This window comes from Adiantum capillus-veneris, chromosome 12 (genome assembly GCF_014529385.1).
Source record: "Adiantum capillus-veneris isolate H3 chromosome 12, ASM1452938v2, whole genome shotgun sequence".
In the NCBI taxonomy this organism is placed as follows: domain Eukaryota; kingdom Viridiplantae; phylum Streptophyta; class Polypodiopsida; order Polypodiales; family Pteridaceae; genus Adiantum; species Adiantum capillus-veneris.
The window spans coordinates 11,106,992-11,121,963 of record NC_140942.1 but is presented as its reverse complement, the minus strand read 5'-3'; positions in this window follow the sequence as shown (position 1 = coordinate 11,121,963).

Below are 14,972 nucleotides of genomic sequence, written 5' to 3'. Positions count from 1 at the left end.
CTGTTCTTGTGTTTGGTTGTTCTTTAACCTAGCTTCGTAAGCTTCATCAGTGCGTCCAATGGTTCGTGTACTTTGTCGACTAGCACTGATCCCCCTGAGCTTAAGCTCGTTGTTTCTTTGATACTCTTTTGTTTCGTTCTTTCCGGGCTCATCTCTCGTTTCCCGTTTTGACTCTCAAGTTTTTCTAATCTATCTTTAGTTCGCTTTAGTTCCTCAGCTAGAATAGCGTCTTCACGTTCTTTTCTCAACTTCATGCGTGCTTTTCTAGCTTTCCATGTGTTTTTCTGACTCCGCGGTCCTGGACTAACCATTTCAGTCGCTAACTTTCCATTCTCAGGTTCTCTAGTGGTTTTCTTAGCTTGAGCTCTAGTAACAACTTGCGTTGGTATCAGAGTTTCATTTTCAGACCCACTGCTGGTAGGAATAGTTTCTAGCATATTCAATGTCGTCTTTTGCACTTTGTTTGGATTCTTTGAACAATCCTCAATGAAGTGAGTAACCCCACACTCAGTGCAATAAGCGTTAATTCTAATGATTTCCGTATGTGGGCAAACATTCATCAGATGGTCACCTCCACACTTGTAACAGGGTCCTAGTGCTGGTCTTGGTCCCATTTGATTCGTCCTTTGTGGATAGGATGGTCTTTGTCCTGTTAACCCTCCATGAGCTATGAACATCAATGTTCTTGCGTCCAAATTGTATCTCTCTTCATCAGAAGCACTTGTAATTGTTGGTATTCCAACATTCCCAATCATGCCCCATGGTTCTGGTTGTTTGGGTTCTTCTGGTGGGTAATACACAGTTGGAGACATGTGTGCACCAGATTCTTCATAATAGGCTTGAACAGGCACTAGGGCTTGTTCTTCCTGATTCTCTAAGGTTGGTGCATATCTAATGCCTACTGGTCTTGCTCCTGGTAAAGGTGGTTGTTGTCCCAATACCGGTTGCGGTCTTTCTATCCCCATAGGTCCTGGTACATTTCCCGTTGGGTATCGAGGTACTGGATGTACTTGAGGTGGTGCTAATTGAGCAGGAGGTGCATACTGACGCTCCCTTACATACCCTTTGTTGTAATAGCACTCCTCTGTTGGATGGTTTGTCCATTTTTGTTCAATAGCACACCATTTCAGTGTTTTTGGCAATGGTTTTTGGTATGGTGCCATCCTTTTTAGAGCATCTTCTATCATTTGCTCTACATTTGGCATGGTTGTTGTTTGAACATTCTTTTTAGTGGTAGTCTCGCTCGCTACGGAGGAGGAGCTACTGGATGCAAAATCTGTATCCGCTGACACCTCTCCATAAACCGTACAGTTATCCACTAAGTACAATGCCTCTCTCGTTACTTGCTCGAAACTTGTACAAGCTTTCAAGTGCAAGTCCTTCTTGAGAGTGTCGTTTCTCAGTCCCTCAATAAAGAGAACAGATAGTCTGTCATCTTGTGGTCGTTCACGTACTGGACATCTCTCAATGTATTGTTTGAAGCGAAGTGAAGCTTCCTTCACTTTTTCGTGTTCTCTCTGTTTAAAAGCATATATTTGTGAGACCGTATTGTGCTTAATCCCTCGTTTTGAGAATTCCTCAGCAAACTCTCTTAGCAAATGGTCAATGTCATGGAATCCCCCTATGTTCAGTGGTTGAAACCATGTCAATGCCGTACCTTCTAGAGTAAGACCAAATCCCTCGTATTGTGTATGGAAATCTGTTATCTGCTCAGCTCTTAAGACTTGCTTAAAGAGTGACACATGTGCATACGGATCTCCTGAACCACCATACTTCTTTGGCATACACTTCGCTACTTGAGATGGTCTCATACGTCTATGGTCTGCTACCAATCTCATTGCTCCTGTGTCCCGGCTAAAGCTTTCTCTAGCATCATGGACTTCATGGGTTACCCTTGTCGGTTCCCCTGCCCTGAATCTACTACTAGGAGGTAAATGTGATGGTTTCGCTTCGAACCTTGGACCTGGAGTGGTATACGTGAGGATTGAAACTGCACTACCTCGATTCGTATCCATTGACTCCCTGGAATGTAATGATCCCATTGGTCCGGGCTTCGAGTACTAAGGTTGACTGAAAGAGTCAGCAGCTTGAGTTCTTTGTCCTCCTGTCGTCATTGGGTTTTGCCCTCCATTTGTTGGTGCTGGTCTTTGTGAGCTAGAAGTAACATAATACTGATGTAGTGGTCCCCCAAAGTATGTATATCCTTCTAATTCTTTCTTGCCCATTGTTGAGTATTGCCTGCCATACTTGTCGTAAGCGGCAATTTTCACTTCCGATCCCTCTGTGTAGGTAAAGACATAAAGTCTTTTTTGGTCTGTCAACTCTCCAGTGTAGGGTTCTTCACATCTATAATAGAGATCCTGCTCCCCATTATTATATTTGTATAGCCCCACATAGATGTTATCAGTGTTGATCCTTGTAGTTTCATTCTCTCTTCTTAACCTCGCATCAGGGAAGTTCATTATTGGTGCTTTCTCCTCAAGTTCTTCATCTACTTTGGCTTTGGTGCCCATCAATCCCCACTTGTCCACAATGTTAGGGTTTAGGACTACCAAGTACATGGTACCCTCGTCATCTAGATATCTATCTCCGCTATAGCTCACAGGCACTAAGTCCTTGAACTCACTAGGTCTCTCTCTATCTTTACACAATAGCGGTCCATTCCATCTTTGTAGATCTTGGCACCTTGCTCATTGTCGTACTGGTATTTTATGAACAATAGCTTCATTGTGGCGGAAGGGTTTGATGATCCTGCTGCCATATTTTCTCTGTTGTTCAGGTTCAAGTGTTCCAAGTGTTCGGTGAAAATCTCGTAAGATCTCTCCGAAGAAGTATCAGAGACACTTCCTTCAAAGATCGGCTCTAATGGTTGCACCCAACTTTGGTTTACACTTCCCTCGGTTGATATGACACTTGCTGGTTCCCCTTGTTTTGGTTGGTTATTCTGGAGGTTCCTGCCCGATCTCAAATTCATCAATTCCCCTAAAGGACTTTAACTTTTCCGTCTCGGCAATTTGTTTTCCCCAAGTTTTTGTGGTCAGAATTGATCCAAACTGATTGATACTTGGTCAATTGTTTAATCTTGTCAGTTGGACAACTTCTGTTTCATCAAGTGAGAATTTTGTTGCAGTTATGCTGAAAAAGACATTATACGCGTATGATGTCTTTTTTCACAGATTTAAACTATTTTGGTTATGCTCACTCTCAGTAGCCCCCTTATGCTCTTTCCACTCACAAAATTCAGTTTGAACTCTGTTTGAGCAAGTTATGGCTAATTTAGGCTTTTCTTGGCAATTTTCTGCTTTTGACTTGTTTTTTGGGTCAATTGTGATCCAAATGGGATGAAACTTGAAATATAACCTCTAGACAGCTATTACAATGGATCTGTGTTGGCAAAGTATCAAAATATGTCCAAAATTAGGTCAAAGACATCATACGCGTATGATGTCTTTTTCATCAATTTGGGTCAAAACTTGATATTTATGCTTCCTACAGTGCTTGTAACAATCGTGTCAGGTCAAATATCAAAAATAAGCAGTGGATGTGCCAAAAGACATTATACGCGTATGATGTCTTTTGTCCCAGATTTTGACTATTTTTGGTTTTAAGCCTTCTCCAATGTTTATAATTGAGTTTCAAGTGTTTTTGTCAGGTTTGAATGTAAAAACAAGATCTGAATCCAAAATTTCCTATTCTTTGCGTTTCTTGGACTCCGACTTGTCTTTTTGGGTTTCTTTGAGTGTTAATGCTCTTGTTTTAAGTTGAAATTAGGGTATAACCCCCCTTTTAAACACTCTGGTAAAGTCAAAATTTCTGTTTTGGTCTCTGTTTGGTCATTTAGACATCATACGCGTATGATGTCTAAAGTTGCAGATTTCCAGTTTTTTGGCACAGAATCCTTCCTAAAGCTTTCTCTAGTGCTCAGCAACTCCCAGATACACAGAAAATTTCTCTGACTTTGTTTATTGCAAGTTTCACTACTAACTCGACGGTTTAGTGATCTAACATGCAATCAACCATATCAAGCAAATACTCCAATGATTACTAGCTCTAGATCAGGATCAAATGAAGTCCTACCTAAGCTATTCCTAATCATAAAATGGGTTTGGTAATTGTGATTTTAAAGAGATCCACTGCCACTCACGGACTAGCAAATTCTTCTTCTATCAACAACTACTCAACACCAACAAAACAACAAACAAATCTAAGCTAAACTAAAAATACTGTCAACACGGAAGACCCAGGAATACCCCACTTCCTAGTATCTCTCGAGATCTTCGGAGTCCACCACTCCTAGATCTTTTCTAACTAAAGTATACAAAGTAGTTTATACGACTCACCTCGTAGGATTAGTCTAAGGTCACCTACTTAGGGCTCTCGTCCCCGGCAGCGGCGCCAAATGTTAAGGCGGTTACGCCGCTAGCGGAAGCTAAATAGCGAGAACTCAACCAACAACAGAATTTGTCAGACGAGGACGAAGCTTGACCCGCAGGCGCATGGAAACAACTAGGTGGGTGTCAAATCACCTACTCGACCTTCTAATGACAATCACTACTAAGGAAATCAAATCTAAGTTCTAAAATACGCAAGTGACTGAAATCCGTACTACGAACGAATGCTATACGAAACAGGATCTAGAATCATTGAATCGATCTCAAACTCAAGGGGAAGTCTATACACTAGGTAAGAACAACACCCTAAAGACTTGAACTGCAAAATCAACCTATAACACTCCGTGCGGTAAACGCGTATGAAGACAGGCCGAAAAATACAGGTGACCGAAACTTGACCCCGATGGTACTAATGTGTAGCTCTACTCGTTGTGGTTCTATAGATATGCTGCACGCTCCTATTCCGACACACGAGTTGGAAGAAAACTCACACCGAAGCTCGTAGGAACTTACCACACATAGAAGCCGATAGCGCGCACTCTTGGTATCTGTGCGTAGCTCTCGCCGTTGCTAACACAATGGCGGTGTCGCTTCTCCAATGGCGGCTCCGTAGCTCGCGTAGCAAGTAGATAAGACTCTCTCTCTCTCTCTCTCTCTCTCTCTCAGACACAGTCACGGCGCTCAAAAACTCCCTTTTGATTAATAATCTGAATCCCCTTAGGTTACAAAAACTTTGGCTTATATACCTCAGCCTTGGAGGTGAGAACATCTCTAACTAATTACATCAGCAAGTGAAATTACTTCGGAACTACAAGCTGGAAACTCAATTGAGTCCCGTTACTTAATGAATGGCTCAATTCAAAATCAATGTCGGAAAGACATTTATTACAATCAATGGTTACAAAAATGATGAGTGTGAGCAAAAATGTGGGTGTGATCCTCTGCTGGCTCAACAGTGACAGTTTGCTCGTTGTGCATGTAGGGTCTGAGGACAAACATGTAGAGCAAGATATCTCTTTGAGTGTAGAACTAGAGCAGTCACCGATGGTGGTGACAGATTTCAAGGCCTTGCCATTCATGGAGTACAGAAATGAGTCACATGTACGAGATGTCGCAGTCTCAATGACTTTGCAGACATGTACTTTTGCGGATGAGCTCCAGAGTGCTGTGCATGACATATCTGTAGATGCAGATTTAGGGCCGTCATGCTCTAGTGAGACACAACAGATTGATCCTCTTAGGATAGAGATGCCTCCTACCATGGAGATGAGCGATATGGAGTTCTTTGACATGCTCATGCTAGAGGCTGATATGGTGATTCCAGGATAGGCAAAGCATGGTACAATTATTGCAAGGACAATTGTAGTGTTAAGAAACCCTGATTCGTCACATCCATTTGTTTCTGATCTTGATGGTGGAGGGATTTCACATAGTGTAGAGGCGGTTTATAGGGACATGCTAGCCGAGGTTGCACAGATTCCGTCAGCCTTTGAGACTCTCATGTACAACCTCTTAGTGTCGAGACCCAACATAACAGCTATAGTAGGAGCTCTTATAGTTGATCTTGTCAATCGTGCAATGACTAACATTATTATGATTGATACTGGTTGCTGCTCCCTCAAGAGTGGGGTTGGTTGTAGCATTTATAATTAAATTGGCCTAGCTATCTTTCATCTTGCGGGGTCTTGGTTTTAACATTGGAATCTGGTTGGTTGCGCCTACTCTCTGGCTTGCTTGCATGTGTACATATGTCCATTGTGCATGGTATGGTTGACACCTATCATCACCTAGCCTATAATTATGCATAAGCATGTCAATACTATTTTTTCTTTATAATCCAGGCACTAATAGACTTATTGGTGTTTTTAAGGGCTATTACCACTTTGATACCTGATAGCAACAAAAACAAAGCTACTTATCTCTGCATGTGTTCCATGTATTATCATTTTGAACTCAAGGGAAAATTATAGTTGTAGTCATACTTTATGTGACTCTCTCATTCTCTCTCTGTCACAGAGTTTGAAGGGCCAAACTGCACCACCTTTAGCAACTGCTAAGGGACTACAATATGAAAATACTCTCTCTCTCTCTCTCTCTCTCTCTCTCTCTCTCTCTCTCTCTCTCTCTCTCTCTCTCTCTCTCTCTCTCCCCCCCCCCCCCCCCCCCCCAAAAAAGATAGCAAATATCTCTTGCAATTGTCTGGACGATGAAAAAAGTATCTTCTTCTTCACACACCCCCCCTCCGCACTTCTTTCTATGTCGTCAAGTCTTTAGTTTAGAACTCGAAAGATGGATCTTTGAGCCATATATCTTTGACATGTCTCTCATATTGTTCATGGATAGATCTCTTGCATCTCGAACCCCGCAAAATCAATCTGTGTCACCAAAGATTGATTTTAGGGGATTTTTGGGTCTAATTTTGTGCTTTGCATTTTTTCTCCCTCTCTAGGTGTTGAAACCCCTCAAAATCAATCCGTATTGCCACGGGTTGATTTTAAGAGATTTTTTTGTCTAATTTTGTGCTTTGCTTTTTTTTTTGTCCCTCTCTAGATGTTGAAACCCCCAAAATCAATATGTGTCACCACAAATTGATTTTATGGGATTTTTTTTGGGTCTAATTTTGTGCTTTGCGTCTTTTCCCCCTCTCTATGTCAGTGGAACCCTACAAAATCAATCCGTGTCGCCACAGATTGATTCTAGGAGATTTTTGTGTCTAATTTTTTGCTTTTCTTGTTTTCTCCCTCTGTAGGTGTTAGAACCCCCCAAAATCAATCCGTGTCGCCACGAGTTGATTTAAGGGATTTTTGGGTCTAATTTTTTATATTTTCTCCCAAGTGCTAGAACCCACCCAAAGCAATCTTCATTGCCAAAAATTTATTTTTTAAACAATATTTCTCCCTCTTTGGATGGTGGAAGCCCCCCCCTCCCCCATCAAGTTATGTCATCATGGATTGATTTCAAGTTTTGCTCCCTTCACATGTTGAACACCCCTAAATTGATCCATGTTTCCATCGATTAGTTTTATGGGATTTTTAGATAAATTGTTTTTTTTTCCTCTAGATATCAAAATGATATATATGGATAGTCGTTTTTTGACTTTTCGAGCATCATACGGTCAATGATGAGATGATAAAATTTCTTCTATATTTCATTGTTTTCCATGTTTCACTTTTTTGGATGCTCCTCATCAGCACACTTATGTGCCATTTTTTCCTCAATGCCTTACAAGTCTTTACAATGTCTTAAAAATTGTGGCGAGGTGTTTTGTAAAGGTGCCTCATGGATGGCTCATGGTGTTGCACATGTGCTCACATATCTTTAGTATGTCCTCTTCCAAGTTCTTAGCTTTTCCTTCTATTTTCCATGAGTTATGATTCAAATTGCCTTGATTAAAATGGAGTTTGAGGTAGTGAGCACATTTTTGTCATCTTCACAATTTTCATGATCAGTTTTGTGTTGTTTTCAGTCTTCCTTCAAAAAAATCTTTAAATCAATCCATTAACCAATTAAATTTTTTATCATCATGTAGCACATTGACAACCTGCGGTATTGTTGAGATGTTGATGTCTATGATTGTTTTTATTGAAACAGTCCTAATTTTTGACTTTTCATTGAGGTTTGAATTGTTTGTTTTTGAGTATTTTGTGCACCATACTATCTTCACTTTTTTCGAATGTCAATTTTTTAAAGACCTTTGTAGGAATTTGTGTCTATTGATAGAAGTGAGAATACATAAAGTACTTTCATGAGCCACCATAAGTTTTGTGTTTCTTTTGGTATGGCATTCGCTTTTGTACAACGTTTTGTGCAAGCATTACTCATGATAGTGTTTTATAATCACATAAAACATTGACAAAATATGGTGTTATTGAGATGTTTACCTATATATAGCTTTAATGTCTTCTGTAATCAACATGTTTATGTGTTTTCATTTTGTTTCCTATTCATAGCTATAAGTGTTAAGTGCCTAATGTGTCACAATACTTACCTTTTTTATTGTAACTAAGGTCTTAGTTTTAAACCTTAGGGGCATGTTTATACAAGTGCCTAATGCCTAGGTAGTTTTAATAAGATCCAAGAAGTGAAAGAATGAAAAGGTGGTCAAGAAGTAGTGTCTTTGACACTACCTTGTACAAATATGGACACTCAACTTAATGTTTAAAATAGAGATGTACATGATGTGACACATATGAGGAGAAATCTCTTGATGAGAGGAATGTACACATGTAATCTCCGATAGTTTTTAATATTTTTCAAGAATATTTTACCATGTGACCATTTTTTTTAAAAGTACTTGGAAGAGGTATAAAATAATGACCACCATTTCATGCTTTTGCATTTGTTCCTGCGTTGTCTCATGGCGTGTAGAAATTTTTTGTGTAATCAACGGGCAATTTGAAGTTGGGACTTCTTGCAATTGGGGATTCTTGCAGTTGTACTATTGTTTTGGGTCTATAATCTGATTATGATGATGAATACACAATAAAACAGTACCTTCTTTCTCTCAATCATGGTGTCTATTGTTCATAGGCTTTAGAGTTCTATAACTTAATGTGCACTCTACTGTCGTCTCTTTCCCTTGCACTGCATGTCTCTCTTATTGAATCTTTGTTAGGGCTCTGAGTCCCAAACACTTTGGTGATCATGCGGTTGTTTTGAATTCAGCCTGAACCATATAGCATCTAGGAAGACATCACAATATTGACATGCTGGCTCACATAGACCACATGAAGGAATTCTCAAATTGGGAAACCCCGCAGGAAGAGTCTGAGGAATAGGCAACAAGTCCTTGGAGGAGTTCTTACCAAAGCTGCCAGGAGAAATCAAAATTGTAGTTGTTGACAAGGTAGTTAGCTCTTTTTGACCTTTTCGTGCCTGCAATTTGCCTTCATGTTACAACATGTATAAAAGGAAAGTGTTGGTACAATACTTAAGACAAAAGAGAAGAAGCAATGCATGAGTGAGTCTGAGCAAAGGTTCAATGTACCACTACACTCATATGGCACAACATTTAACTTAAGGAGAGAATTTTTTGTAAGGGGAAGATAAGAAGAAGAGTTTGGTAATGATAACTAAGAAGAACCTATAAGGGGGGTTGCTGCAAGAGTAGAAACTATTGGGGTGGGGACTGAACTTCAAGAACATGCATGCTATAGGAGACCCCACTTACAAACCAAGGAGGCCAACAGACAACTCCTTCTATAGAAGACCCACTTTTGGGACTAGTGGTTAATATATTGCTAGCTCAAACAATCTTCAAGGCAAGAAGACAGTTGCAGTTTGTACCATCAGGGATACCCACCTTACCTTTCAATCCACTCCTCGGAAGAGAACTCGGAGAACTTATGATACCTCCAATGGCTGCACCAAATCCCAAAGTGGGTGCAACAAAGTTCAACAAGAAAAAGTCCCAAGATACTAACAACCGCGTCAAAATAGAGTTCATAATAATATACAACAATTGCAATGCAATTATTGTGGAGCAGTGGAACATAGACAAGGACCTCATTATGAACTGTGGTGTAGGCACAAAAATGATAGAGGCATCCCTATCATCAGGTACAACAATAACAATAACAATAGGCCTCCATAATAGAATCAACAACCTCCACCCCAACAACAACAAAGACCTCTAGGTCACGATAATTTAGTGATGTTGGAGGAATGGATTGAAGAAGAATGGTCTGAAGAGTAATGGATTCGTGAGTGAGTAAAGTTTCATCAAGAGGAACATAAACCTGATAAAAAAGTACAAGAGTGTCAGTCTACTTAGGGAATGGGTAAGCATTACAACTGTGACTGTGCAACATGTATCCAAATTAAGGATATTCCTGAGAGCAGTGGATGCACTGAAGTCATGGTTGAAACAAAGTCAAAATTAAAGAGAAGAAAAGAAATTGTGTAGAAAAAATAAGACCAAGGTACTTTGAATTGGAAGGAGCCAAAAGCAGTGAGAACGGAAGGACTCAAGGAAGTGAGGGAGTCCCAAGGAGGGAATATACCACTTGAAGAATGGGAGTTTGTTGCAGGATCCTTAGATGACCAAGGGAAAAGAGCATTAGAGAAAATAAAGACTATATTGAAAGAGAAGGACAGTGGTGATGAACTTTATGAAGCTTTGTTGTAAGCTCCAATAGCAATTACTCTAAAGACAATGTTGAGGTTGGTACCTGCATTTTCACAACAGTTGTTGAAAAGATTGACTAAAAAAGTGGGAGGAACAAGTCAAGCAATAGGAAGGGAAACTGAAGAAAATTTTTGTGGAAGCATGTGAAATCCTATCCCCAATGGATGTTGATAACAAGGTACCAGTAGTGGGGGTATCTATTGGAGGGTGTTTGTTCCACGAGTATTCTTGGATGGTGGGTTAGGAGTTAATATTCTCCCGGAGTCAACCTGCAAACATCTAAATATCTTGAAATGGGATCCAACACCTTTTTAGGTGAAGATGGCATACCAAAGAAGGGTTCAGTCTTTGGGGATTTTGAGGAATTTTCAGATCTCAATTGGGGGAATGCAGTTTGTAGTCAACTTTGTAGTTTGCAAGTTGGAAGAGTCTACTTTCTCTTATCCAATGATGTTGGGAAGGCCCTGGTTAAGAGCAAAAAGAGTAAAGCGGATACGGGGAGCAGACTCTATAGTGATCAAAAGAGGAAAGAACAAAGTTAGAATTCAAATGGATGTCAAAAAGGTAATACAACCTGGTTTCAGGATACTGCATGTAGAAGGACTAAATATGGTAGAAGAAATTGGAGAGGATGTAGAGAAAAAATTTCTTACAACCATTTCATCAGTTGTACCTATCTTTGAAGTTGATGTGCAAAAGATAGAAACCATGTATGTGCTACATCCAAAAGATGATGGGATACAATTAAGAACTCAAAAATCAGTGATTGCTTAGGAGAGTAAGCAATCAACTAACATGCTAATGAGCTGTTGAAAAATCTACAAACTTAAAATAAAAAGAGGTGGAAGCTTGTGAGACGGTGAAGCAAGCAAAGAGAGCCTTTGAAAATTAGATGGAAATAATTGCTAGGATGACTCAGGATGAACTACAACAAATGAACTTGAACACTCAGGTGGAACCACAGACAGTGAAGGTTTTAGCACGTATGAATGAGGAATTTAAATTGAAACTGAAGGAATTGTTGTTAGAATTCAAAGATTTTTTTTCATGGAAATACATAGATATGAAATGAGTGGATGCTAGTTTTTGTCAACAAAAAACTAATTTGAAATCAAATACAGTTTCAATTGTACAACAAAGGTATAGGATGAATCCTAATTATGCCAAATAGGTTAAAGAAGAGATTGACAAACTGTTGACTGTAGGTTTCATATATCTTTAGGATGAAGTTACTTGGTTGTCACCAATTGTTGTAGTTCCAAAGAAGAATGGAAAGATTAGGGTGTCTGTGGACTATAGGAAATTGAATGCTACTACACTAACTAAACCATTTCCATTACCTTTTGTGATACACTACTGGATGCAGGGACATAAGATTTATAGTTTTCTGGATGGTTTTAGTGGTTACAGCCAAATTTCAATGGCACTTGAAGACAGAGAAAAAACAATTTTTGTGACTGAATGGGGAGTTTATGCTAGCAGTGGGGATGACATTTGGCTTGAAAGATGCTCCACCAACATTTTAGAAAGCAGTACATCGTGTGTTTGTTGTGGGTTTTCTTGGATGATTTTAATGTTTTTGGAAAGAAGCAGGAGCATCTTGAACACTTGAGTTTGTGTTTTCAAAAATGCAGGGAATTCAGATTGTCATTAAACCCAACCGAATGTGCATTTTAAGTTAAAAGAGGATTTCTTTTAGGGCATGTGATTTTTTAAGAAGGGGTGTCTATTGATCCAAGAAAGTTGGAGGCTATCAGTAAGGCACCAGAACCAAGAACAATTAAACAATTGAGAAGATTTATGGACCAAGTAAGTGGCATAACAAATTTTTGAGGTATTTAGCTCATGTATGCACACCATTAACAAAGATTACAAAGAAGGATGTTGTATTTGAATGACGAGAATATCAGAGTAGGCATTCAAGACTTTGAAGAAGATGCTGATTGTAGCACCAATTTTGATTGCTCCCGATTGGAAGTTTCCATTTTACATATTTGTGGATGCATCTCATGTAGAAGTGGGTGCATTGTTAATGCAAGAAACCAGCAGAGGTTGATTCCAACCTATTTACTATGCAAGCATGGTATTGACACCTGCAGAGAAGAATTACACAATTATTACTGAGAGGGAGTGCTTGGGAATGATCTATGCACTATAGAAGTTCAAAAATTACCTATTGGCATTTAGGATAATTTTTACTGTGGATCACCTGGTTTTGATCTACTTGGTGGTGAATAAACTCCACCTTTCAAGGAGGTTGGCTAGGTGGATAATGCGTTTGTAGGAATTTGATTATGTGGTGATACATACTCCAAGAAGACTTCATGTATTAGCCGATTATTTGAGTAGCTTGGAAACAAGAGAGGAAGATTTTGAAGGAGTGCCTGATCAGTTTCCTGATGCAGAGCTGCTTCTAGCTTAAGTAATTGACCTGTCCGAGGACTGATATGATGATATGCTTCAGTTCTTGATTGAAGGGGTGTTACCTGAAGCAATGACTAAGGATCAAAGGAAAAGACTAGCATTAAGAAGTAAACCTTTTACTAGGATTCCCTTTCAACCTATCTTACCTTTGGAACCATTTTAGAAGTGGGGATTAGATTTTGTTGGTCCCATCAAGCCACATGCAAGGTTCACACAGAACATGTACATCTTGGTTGCAATTGATTACTGTACAAAATGGGTGGAAGTTGTGGCTTTAAGAGATAACAAAGCAAGGAGTGTGGCCAAATATTTGTATAAAAATATTATGACTAGGTTTGGATGTCCTATTGAGTTGATTTTTGACCATGGAGGATGTAGCATTTAATGCACTAGTAACTTATGTGTAGCAGAATTGATAGCATAGTGAGCATTTCATTAAGAACAAGTTCCTAATGAGCATAGAGAGAGTACTTAATTCAGAAATCAAAATAGGAATTTACACCTAGCTAATTTGGCATTGACAATACTTCAAAAGAGAGAGAAACAAAACAATTGACAACAGTTGAGGACTGGATTTACATGGAGTCGGTCCCCCCTCCATAAAGGCTTTGTATTATAGCTTCTCCCATCAAAGAAGATCTTTTTACAATACAGTCTTTGTGTTCCTTGATAAAACTAGTTGATGTAATGAAGATGGAAGCTTCATACACCAAATTATGCTTGAATAACACACCTAGTGTCCCTAGCCTCAGTCCCAAGACCTCACACACCTTCAAACATGGTGAGAGCTAGCAGGGAACTAGGGGATATTGAGAGGAAGAAGATGTATCTTACAAGAAATAAGTATTATCCTCACATAATCACTCTAATAGCATAGCTTAGCTTAGTAATTAGCATGGTAGAGGAGATGATCATGCCATTGAAGCTTGGCTCTTGGTTGGATTTTCATTCCAAATCCAAGAGTTGTTGGTGTAGGCCTCTACTTCTTAATGCTTGGAGAAGGAGATGGAGTTCTCTTGCACACATGAGTTGTGTGTGTGTGTGTGTGTAGAGCATTGTGTATGACTAAAATGCAACCCCTTCTCTCATCTTGGTCAACCCCTCTAGCTAAATGCTAATGATGGCCTCCGATTGGCTCCTATAAACCTAGCCAATCACAAATTAGAAGCATAGTTGATAGCTTTTTGACAAGTGTCCCCCTTTTCCCTTTTGTGAGAGATTTAGGTATTTAAATAATTCATTTAAAGTGTCATTGAACCTTTTTTTCTTTTGGCCAATATGAATCAAGCAAGCCATTTGGCTCCTAGATGCTCATTGGACCCCTTAGTAGACTGTCCAATGGTCTTCTAGGGAGCTTACTTTCTATCACTTCTTTTATCAAGCATTTTCTAATTGATTAGACCAAATTTACTCTAGGCTAATTCCACCTCTATGGCCATCCAATAGGATTTGAGGGAAGTTTGGGGGCAATTGGCCTATGAGCTTGACATGTGTCCAGTATTCCCTTCATGTAAAGGGGGGGCCTTGGAGTGTGTGTGTATGTTTGTCTCTCATCTCCTACAAAATGGGCTTTCCCCCTCCTTTCTAGGGATGTGGGAATACTTAGTAGTCTTCCCATGACCATCCAATTCCCCTATGCTTTGGCCATTGGATAAAAGATTCAATTTTGGAACCTTAGCCTATGGAAGTCTTAATGGAACTGAACCTTAGGTCTTTTAAGCCCCATTGAAGCACATTGCTCTTTTGTAGGCTATCTCCCTTTGTATCTTTACTTTCCCTCCTTTGGATCCCTGACAGAGACTCATTTGTAGCCTTACCAATACTCTAGATTTTACTCTCCTGGTAATTCCCCATATTAAATGATCCGTTAAAAATGAGAAAATCATTTGGGAGTATTAGATATTAGTTTTTATGACATTACCTCTCTCTTGAAATTATAGCTTTCCTCAACTATGAGGTAGAGAAGATAAAGCCTAATTATTAGTCCATTTGCTAGCGGGTACACGACCCCTATTTTACCCTACGACATT